Raw genomic sequence first — 11315 nt, forward strand, 5'->3', positions numbered from 1 at the left:
GAAGATTTATGACATACAGAAACTGAAAAACAAAATAAGTCAGAAGTAAATTGTCATTGAAAAGAAAAACCGGTTTCGAATATTTCGTGAAATGGAGAACACTATTGAAAATATAGGAGAAAATGTTACTCAGATTTCGAATAACATCAAGAACATGATCATACAAAAACGTTAGAAAAAGTGTTGGGAAAGCGAGATAATAAGAGAAAGTAGTGGCTACCAGATAAAACATGAAACAAAGGAAGGAAAGAAATAAAAATCAAACTCAACAATTCAAAGTCAGAAAGAGAAACTACGAGCTGAATACAAAACCGAAGATATAAGAAGTCTGAAGTCTGAATACAACACCGAAGATACAAGAAGTCTGAAGTCTGAATACAATATCGAAGATACAAGAAGTCTGAAGTCTGAATACAACATCGAAGATAAAGAGTTAAAGACTGGTGCATGGGGAAGGATCGGAAAAATTATGTTGAAGCCAAGTCCAGGACGACTCAGAAATGGAAACTCTGGGCATACACAACATCAGTGCAGACATTAAGATTTCAAACATATGGAAAAATGAAGTAATCACAGCCGACTGGGACAAACGCATCATGGTGAAACTACAGAAATGGAAGATCTTAAATTACGTACTCCCTGCAATCACGGTTTGCCTTTAACGTCACCTTTCTGGCTGTGTTATGTAAATCGTTTCCAAAAAAGTACATTTCTGCTGAGTTGATCCCGTTCGAAACATTCAACAAGTATTTTAGAAGGAAAGTTTTCCTATATATATATATTACGCTCGTGGTTGGCTTTTAATAGTTAATGTTCGGTATTGTTTGTTTCTTTGCAGCTGTGTTCATCTAGTTTGCATTATACGTACAGAAACTTAATTCTCTTACACACGAGACAGTTTTTTTTTATTTCAAAATTAAAACAATGTAGTTTACTTTTATCATGCGTTCTTAGAACATCTTAATAACACTTTAACTGCAAATTGCCCTTCAGCGAACAAAGCATTGCAAACGAGCAGTTTCTAGTCATATTATCAGAGTTATTGTTATAGATGAGATCAAAGGAATAAGGAACAAAAAAAATTTAATAGAAACTCGGGCGTGTCACATGAAAATTTAACCCGGTTTTTTTATATGTCATTATATACATTAATAATATTTATTTGTAATTGAGTTAAAGGCTTTTTTTAAGGTTTGACAATATGGATTTTATATAGTTTTGTTCTTTTTTTTTTATTCTCATATTGTACTTATATTCACTTGTAGTTTGGTACAATGTAATGGTTAAATTATCTTTGATGATTATGAGTCTCCAGTAAACATTTTTACAATTTTGTTTGAAGGTAGAAATAATTAATATTTTGTCATACTTCATTACATTTTAACTCATAAAACGTTTATGTTAACATAAAACATTTTAAAATATACAAAAAAAAAGACACAAAAGCGTTAAACATACAAATCACATTCAATTATGAGCCACTAAAATACATAACAAAAAACAGTTTATTTTGAAAGTTCATGACACTTATATCATTGGATCTTTATTCTAACTTAAGTAAATGTGAAGCAGTGTCTGGATAATGGTACACATCAATGTCACCCTTGCGTAATCTCCGCTTGAGTTGAGCATCTCTTGCGTCAATGATGCGGTACTTGAGTTTGCGAATACGAGTTCTATTTCATTTGTAGCTTGAGTTCGTTACAGTTTGTTGATTATCACATATATGTTTGGGTGAGCTCTGCAGTTGGTTGTTCAGCATATGGTGCCATCTCTCTAGATGATTTACAGTGAGTGGTCACACAGTTGAGTAATGGTAATATCTTTCCGTCTGTGAGTCAGTGACATCTCTCTGCTGATGAGTTCGTGGATCGTGTAAATCTGCTTGAATAGTACTGAGATAGTTGAGGTTCTCGGAGGTGCCAAAGAGAAATGTACTGTTGTCACCATCAGCTGAGAGTAAGAGTCTTCACCAGCGGTGGTTTCCTTTTGCAACTTTGCCGCTTCTTCTCCTGGGTTGTAGTGGAATGTCGTCGTTGTGGTAAGAGTAGAGTAACGATTTGCATAATGTAAATGTATCTTCTCAAATATGGCTTTTGTATCGTCATCCCACTTTCTGTACGGAACTTTATTATCTCATTGTCGCAGAGTATTGGTACTTGGTAAAAGCAGTTGCTTTCTCTTTGATATATGCCATGAATAGTTTGGATCTTATGTCTGCGTCTGATGGTGGATGGTTGTGGTCTCCTGGATTGAATGATTGATTGTTGGAGTTTAACGCCCAAGCAGCAATATTTCAGCTATTTTCAGGCAAATTACATGAAGTGGATTATGAAATGAACATGAAATGACCAAGAAATGAAAAAAGGGATGGGAAACAAGGATAATAGGGTCAAATAATTTTATTTGCCACTGGAAATAGGATGAGGGGGTAGGATCGGGCAATTAATCTTCCTGTGGCGGAGCGCCAAGGTTCCTACTCAAATATCACAGGAGGGTTCTTTAACGTGCGAGGAACGTGGTATCTATCCCAACACGTTGCACCACTTTGGCTTGCGGGCAGATTTTCCGTATTATGGCTTGACGACCCCAATATGTAGCATGCCACGGGTACCAAATTCCACCACTTTGGTCAAACAACCCAGTTTTTCTGTGGGTAGAGCACCGTAGCCCGCGGCTAGGGTTCTGAGCGCTATTTAGTCGCCCTTTAGGACAAGCTTAACGCTGCTGCGGGTCTATTCGCTAGAATCTTGTTTCCCTTGATTACTCTTTGCCACCCGGACCCGCGCGGGGCGTAGTCTCTTGGAAAGCAAGTAACTAAACTGTCTTTTGTTAACAGTTCATGGGCAGTCTTTCTCGGTGCATTTCAAGTAAATGAGTTCAGCATCCCTGCGCTGTTTTCCGATCTTTAATGAGTATATGTAACCTACTACGTCCAAATATATGGGTAAACCCTGTGTAGGAAGTTGGTCTCTGTGGATATATTTTACTGTAACAGTAATATATATTTCAAAACATCGTCCAAGAGTTACAATGGCATATTTTTCCCATTTGAAAGCCCTTGAAGTATTTAAACTTTGCAACAACTGAGCAACTGCACAACAAATTTATGTTGGAAAATACAGATGTCAAAATAAGCTTTGTTTTCTATAGTAGACGTAGGCCGTTCTGGATTGTATCCGAAAAAGATTCAGACAGAGGAAAGTGTGTCTGCAAGCAACATGAAAATATGCTGTTTGTAACCAATTCTTCGTGCAAAAAAATAGTACTTACAGGTGCATTAGCTGCCAAATTTGTTCAGTTTTGATTCAGTTTGTAGTAATGCAACTGAAGCAATAAATGTCGATAATACCTACAGAATATTGTGAAAACAACGTTTTTTTTAATCAGAAAAGATCCATTGCAATTACTTTCGACGACTGCCGACAGGACATTCAACTGGGTTAAAAATACGTTAAGCTTGGTGAAAAAAATAGCAATAACGGATACACAGGTAAGCACGTGTCTTGTTTTCATTTCATTTCATCTATTTCTTGATTAGTTTTCAAGTAAATAATGACCATATTTAGGCAACATTATATATCACAATACCTAAATTTCGAAAGGATCCTTGTGTTTTAATCGAACTTCTTTTCTTTTACGGCTTGTGTCCGTGGATTTTCCTAGCCGTCGAATAACCACTTTGGATAATGCAGCTCTAAACACAATGGATTTGCATGAATAAGTAAGCAGGTATTTTTGTCGTACCAATAAAATAAGTTATATGTATGGGCGTTGTTCGGAGTGTAAAGACGTCAGAATACCAATCAAAGATGTTGATCAAAATGAAGTGGTTAGATGGTTCAAAAGGCAAAGCGTGAAAGAAAAAAGACCAATCAAAGATGTGGGAAGGAAGTGGAACTGACCATTATATTAGAAGAATCTGGTGACATTGGAACTTTGATGGACTTATTTTCAGATGAAATGGTCAGATTCAAGCAACACTTCTTCAATGTATCTACTCAGATAAGATACTACCGACAAAGTAAAGAAAATGAGGTCCTTTTTATAAATCTGCTCTTAACAACTATCACTGTGAACTCAGAAAAGAGAAGTAATCAGTTCTCAGTCAAACGGTACTTGATCGAGTCCATTAAGCTCTATTAGCTTGTGAATGTCAGTATGGTGTTTGTGGATCTGCACTAGAATGAATGGATTCCTAAATGAGACCATGCAGTTGTCGAGTGAACGTTAACTATTGCTTCATCAGAACGATAGCGGAAGTTGCTTAGGTCCTTGGCTTTTCTTGGTTTATGCGGGAACTCTGTATGTATAACTGTTCTGTAGGTATTGTGTCATCATATTTAATCAATTTTTTCAGTCCTCAAGTGCCGAAACGTACATCAAGGTGGTCAGAGTCATCTGTGGTTGTTATGCAATTCCTTTTAACAAAAAGAAAACAGTTTCGGACAGTTTTAACACAATAGGTCCAAAATTGTGAAATGAATTAAATGCAAATCTACGAAATTGTGAATCTTTAGGTATTTTTAAACGTCATTTGAAAACACCGTATTTTGAAGATTATAATAATCTTACGTCATCTATATAGTGCATAATGCACTATTTGAAATAGTAATTAAGGGAGCCAAGGCTATGGCGGTAATCAAAAGAATGTATTCTGGGGACAAAGACCAGCCACGGAAAACAGATATACACAACAAAGAACATAAAGTAACTAAAACATACATATAAAGTAACAAAATCAAATGAACAACTCGGACTCCACTAAAAACTGGGGGCATGGACCAGGTGCACCGGTAGGGTAAGCGTCCTCTGTATTTCTAGAAACGCCAGCCCAGTTGCTCATAAAAAGTCAAGAACGGGGTAGACAAACGAGGAAAGGAAAACTATGACCCGTTGAACAAATCAATTTTCATGGTGCACATGGATACACCATAACGATCCACGAGTTCATGATGACGACCACAAAACTTCTGTAGTGATGACTTCAATCTTGTAGCAACATAACCCTATTCCAGAAGCCTATTTGTTAGAGTTCTAGTGTGATACAAAAAGTCAGCGTAGTTTCGGCAAGTTCTGGCATAACGTATGAGTTGTGATATGAACACTCCATACGCATGTGCTGAAGGGATGCTGCCATAGATGAAAGGAAAGTTTACAATTCTGAATGTCGTAAAGTTTGGTCAATAGTTTTCCTTTACCATCGATTTCTAAGTGTAGGTCAAGATATGAGGCTGACTTCACAGTGTCTGTAGTATCCTTTATCTCAAGTTCTTTGGGATAGATGCGATGTATCAAATCCCCGAAATTAGGATTGTTTAAAGATAATACGTCATCTGTATAGCGGAAATTGAGATTAAAGGATCTGGCCAAACGATATTCTTTCTTTCGGATCAGAACACCTATAAAGTCAGCCTCATAAGAGTGAAGGGATAGGTCAGCAAGTAAAGGAGCATTTTGTATAAATCTTCCTCTGTATATTTGGGAGATGATTTGGAATTATTTCTTACAAAGTATGAGGAATCTCTACCAAGAACTATATATTTGTATAAAAAAAAATTATACCATCTTCTTTGGAAAAACAACGATGAATAATGTTTTTAAGTCGGGTTTTAACTGAGTATGGGGAATAAAAGTATACAGTGTTGAAAAAGCATAGGTTTTAATGTTATTATATTCAGATAATAGTTTTGAACTGATTGTCTCCAAAAGATCTTTCGAACTTTTCAAGACCCACATTGAATTAATACCACTACGGGAGTAACAAGTGTTGTGGTAGGACTGCAGACCTTCTTTGACAGTTGTAAGTATAGAAGTTAAACGTTTTGAAAGAAGTTTGGAGGTACATTTTGCAAATCCAGCTATGAGACGTTGTTTGTATGGATTCTTGTGGAGTTTAGGAATCCAGTACATAGACGGTAAATCACAATCGTCGTCCTTGGTAGAGAGACCAAAAGAGTATAGCACAGATTTATGGTTTTCCACAATCTCTTCCTTGGATAGTGTGGTAGCAGTATAGGTCTTATCACTGCTATTATTTTCTACGTCGTCCTCTTATAAAAAACATTGGATGTAAAACGTTTTGCAGACACAAAAACAATGTTGATTTGGGCTTTGTCTGCTGTCAACATATTTGTCATGTATAGTAGACAATGTTTTTGCTACATCGGGGTCTTTGAAAACTGAAGTAGCCTTGGCACACATTGACCTACTTAAAATTTTCATTCGTTTCAAAATTAAAGACCTCATGGCCTTTAACCACTATGACAGAGAATCAATGTCTTCTTGTTCTCGTTTCATCCATTTCTTGCATAGTCTTCCACGGCATCCACAAGAACTTTAAAGTTATAATTCCAATTTATGCAGCGTGGTTCACGGTACTTGGGACCTTTAGAAAGGATATTAAGCAGAGATTCGTTTTCGATGATGCTTAAATCTCCCGTAACGACGTGACCAGAAGGACCGTATTTGAATGGAGAGTTTTTGCAAGAACAGTCAGGTGGTTTAGCCTTGAAGTCCTCAATCTCCAGGTTCTGCAATAGCCTTTGCAATGGCCTTTTATAATTGAAAATTTTGGATGCAATGCATGAAGTATAGGAATATGAAATAATTGGTATGGATTTCTTTGAAATATGGGGAAATTTTGTTGGTAACGTTTTTGTGATGGAGGATTTTAGCCAAATTAATTGCATCTATACTTTTGTTGACAAACGATAGTGGAAGAAATGATCGTTTTTCTTCATCTTGATTTTTCACACAAACTGGTTTAAAGAGTCTGCGGAAACCAATATCCAAAATGATGGCAACAAGTCTGTATAATGATGAGGTGGTGTCAGAAACAGGAGTGTCAAGACTTGTTTTGTAAAGGGAGTGTAGTAGAGTGAGAGGTATAGAATAAAGTTTGGTTCTAATGTGATGAAGTCCAAGAGGTTTTTGTATGAACACAGTATATACAGAAAGCAAACTTCTTTTTCCTTTCCCAGCAGGTCAAAACCAGCAATATCCAGTTCGGAAAATGGAATTTCTACGAAAGTGGATATGGGAAAGGTGTCCAAGATGGTGTCGGAGGGTCATTTAGGAGAACAGCAAACAATATCGTTCTTTGCGAACATTATATCAAGGATGTCTCAGACTTCGTAAACATTATAAAAACACCCGAGTCTTCTGTTTACGACTACGAAATTAAAGAGAGTGATGTTTTAAGAGTTTACCAAATTCTCGATCAGCAGAGGCTTAGACCGATTATCGGTTCGTACAATCTCCACCAGCTCAAAACAGTCGACCGAGGAGAATTTTGGTAAAGAGACATAAGTTGTATGTGTGAAGAAGGTATTATCCATCTGGAAATGAGTGGAAATTCTTTAAGATATCAATACAAAGACATCTCGTTGCGAAGAGGCAAAATGGTAAAGGCAAGATAAAACAACGAGTCTTAGAAGTAGACGCAAATGAATCTGCCGGTAAGAGATTACAGTTTTTCAAAGCTATACTAGAAGAATTAGGAAAATGCTAAGGGAAATAGAGAGAAAATGCATTGATTGATTGATTGTTGATGTTCAACACCCTTCAGACACAACAAAAAAGCAAATCCTACACCCAGTGAAAGTCAAAGATGGCGACCATTGTTTGTCCTATGCAAAAAGCATACATGCATTGGAAAATAGCCAGCAAGGCATTGAAATGCAGGTACAGATAATCGTTGAAGCAGTCATGAATAAAGAACTTTACCTATCTCACAAGAAACAAAAGGATCCGCAAATTTGCCGAAATTCTTTACAATGTATTTGGACGAATATACGCCATCAAATATATTAGAAGATATAAAGATATAAAGAAGACATATGAAAAAGAAATAGTCAAGTGTATTAGACAGGCGTGTTTTTTCTGTCTATCTTTAATTCAGAAACATAATTGTTCGACGAGACATACATCGTATCGTAGGTCCAAGGGAGGAGCAATCAACATGTATAAGAGTAATCAAGGGAACCAAGGTTATATCGGTAATCAAAAGAATGTAATCCAGGGACAAAGACCAGACATGGAAAACAGACATACACAAGAAAGAACATAAAGTAACTAAAATCCTACATACAAAGTAACAAAAGCAAATGAGCAAGTCGGACTTCACTAAAAAACTGAGAGCATGGGCTAGGTGTACCGGTAGGGTAAGTGTCCTCTGCTTTTTCTTATGAAGGCAATAAAAATGTATATGTCTATACCAAGCATTGTCTATATCGTAAATCTGAGATATTTTCATAAATTTACAATTTATATTGGTTTTATTTAGTCAATTGTATTAAATATGTCTGTGGGTATAGATGAACAAGGAAGTCCGTCGTGTTTATGCTGGTTCCCACAATGAGAGTACGAAGTTGTCCTAACATCACTTCAATAACATCTGTCCATTTCAATGTTGGTTTCAGCCGCTTCGGTAGTAACCGGGTAGTGTGTTTGCATCGAATATGTGAGGTCTTGGACTTGATCCCCTGCCGAGCCGGTCACACTTAATTTTTTTTTCTCTTTGCAACAACCCCTCATCATTGTGTATTACACAAACAATGGACAGAAAATAATGATTTAACCTAGAAATCAAACTTCTATAGGTAATTAACCTTGAGTTTGCAAGGGAATAAATATAAAGTCATGATAAAGTAGAAAACCGCGCGCGCAATGCCGTGTCGACGTGTAGTTTATTATATCCTTGTATATGCAAGGGGAATAAATGTTGTCATGATAAAGAAAATAACTGCACGACAACGCTACTGCGGCGTGTAATTATTATAACATATGATACAAAGTATATTCCATATGAAACGCTTAGCCACGTACAGGAAAAAAACATCTGAAATTTAACCGAACCGTTTAACAGGACGTCCTCGTGATGAATGGATGACTTCCCGGTAGCTAAAAGCCCGCCAAATCCCAAAGCGGGAAAATATAAGAGAGGGTAAAACCTAACAACAATAAATGATGCAAATACCCAGGAGAAATTAACTTCATACTTATTCAATACTTCTACCGAATTAAATTATAATAAAACTGGTAGTCAATGCTTCTTCGCGAACACACATGGTATTTAGGGAGTCAGAAAAATATGCTCCCGATTACCTGTGGGTTGTTGCTTCAATTAACTTCCGGCTCAACATGTTGGGTTAGTACAAAAGTAAGATCTGTTCGATTGGTAATGGATTTCCAATTAGGGTAAGCGTCCTCTGCTTTTGCAGAAACACCCGCCAACTTGTTCATAAAAAGTCAAGTCCGAGGTAGACAAACGAGGAAAGGAAAACTATGACATGTTGAACAAGTCAGTTTTCATGGCGCAGATGGATACACCGTAACGATCCACACGAGTTCATGATGACGACCATAGAACTTCTGAAGTGATGACTTCAATCTTGTAACAACATAACCCTGTTCCAGAAGCCAATTTGTTAGAATTCTAGTTTCGGCAAGCTCTGGCATAACGTATGAGTTGTGATATGAACACTCCATACGTAGGAGCCGAAGGGATGTTGCCACAGATGAAAGGAAAGTTGACAATTCTGAATGAAAAGTCATCACGTTTGTCGTAAAGTTTGGTCAATAGTTTTCCTTTACCATCGATTTCTAAGTGTAGGTCAAGATATGAGGCTGACTTCACAGTGTCTGTAGTATCTTTTATCTCAAGTTCTTTTGGGTAGATGCGATGTATCAAATCCCGCGTTACGTTTCCAGGAAAAATATTACGTTTCTATGATTTTTTATTTACGTTTCCAGCAAAAAAATACGTTAACAAAAAAACAAACAAAAAAAAGTTTTTCCGGGGAGGGGATAAAAAATTCTAAGAAACTTGACTGTTGTCCCTTTTCAGGGATGTAAAAGTAGACCTTTGAGCAGGATATTCATTTTTATATAATCAAAAAATAGAAATTTGTCAGCACTAAAATCTCCTTGAATATGATCATACAATATTTTTTTTAAAACGTAACTAAGTCGTGTGTTAAATAAGCACAAATGTGTTGTAGTGATATACTGTTCTTCGATAGCAGTCCTACTTGTACTTGTACTTGTATAATCATGACGTCGTCAAAATCAAATATTGTGATATCATTATAAAATAGTTTGGTACATTAACCTCCATTTCGCAGGGGTTCTTCATGAGCTAGATCCATAAAATTGCCCAAAAATATGTAAATTTTATTATTCTAACCCATGATCTGAAGCCACGGGACGCAAAAGTAAGACGCCAATGGAGTGGTAATATTTATTAATTTCGGAAACGGATAGTTATTTTTTTTTTAAATTCCCATAAATGTAATGCGCCAAATAAAAAAAAACATATTTAGGAAATTTTACCATAGGATTAACCATTATTTTTATGGATGTGTAAAATCGGACCATTCACTCGCAAAACAAGTAGAAATTCGAAGGACTTTTGTCAGGTTTGTTAGTGAATGGTGCGATTTTGCACATCCATAAATTCAATTCTTGAAAAACAATGTTTAATCATTATAATTCCAATCCCTAACTTTCTGAAATATATAGGGTTTTTTTTCTTCTTGTAAGCTCCCATTCATAATACCCATTTTATATCTCTAAACGACTCTACCTTCCGTCGAAGCCATGGTAGGCATATCATATGTTACATGGAATTTACACTGTTGTAAAAATTGTCATTACTGGGATCGTCAGAGGTGAACAACAAATCAAATTACACGGAAAAAGTCTCTGCTAAATAGATTGGAACTAGTAACTGTTTTTAAAAATACAATCGTTAATTCTGCAGATCGCCCAAGGTCGTGATTCTATTGCCTCTGGAGCTGAAAGTATAAGAGACTGTGGCAGACACACTAACATAGATCGGGTATCAAACAGACGACCTCTTTTTGTTCAGTTTTATAATGAAGTCAAAAATGTTGACGCGTGAGTCTGCATAAAGATACCATGAACAGCTTACATAACTAAATATCAACTTCAATGCAATTGACAAATACGAATTTCAAACGAAACATTTTAATGATAACATGTCAAGTTAATAAATGAAATACGTTTGAAAACAAACGACAGTCAGATGAAATATGGAAACAAAGAATAGAATGGGGATGTGGGAGGAGCAATTAACTGAAATAGTGAGATTACTAAAAATACCCGTAAATCTGAAAATAACTAAGAGGCCGGGCTCATGGCAATTTAAGCGGAAAATAATTTTTCCTAATGTATTTTCGGATGTTAATGTCACATGTCGTTGTTCAAACAGATATTTTGACTGTCTCCAGTCGACAGGTAAACATAAGTCTGTTGTGTTTTTTTTTTATTATAACCAAATTGGCTGTTTC

Source organism: Perna viridis, chromosome 15, assembly GCF_037379345.1.
Source record: "Perna viridis isolate PV_CMFRI_1.1 ecotype Kerala chromosome 15, ASM3737934v1, whole genome shotgun sequence".
Taxonomy (NCBI): domain Eukaryota; kingdom Metazoa; phylum Mollusca; class Bivalvia; order Mytilida; family Mytilidae; genus Perna; species Perna viridis.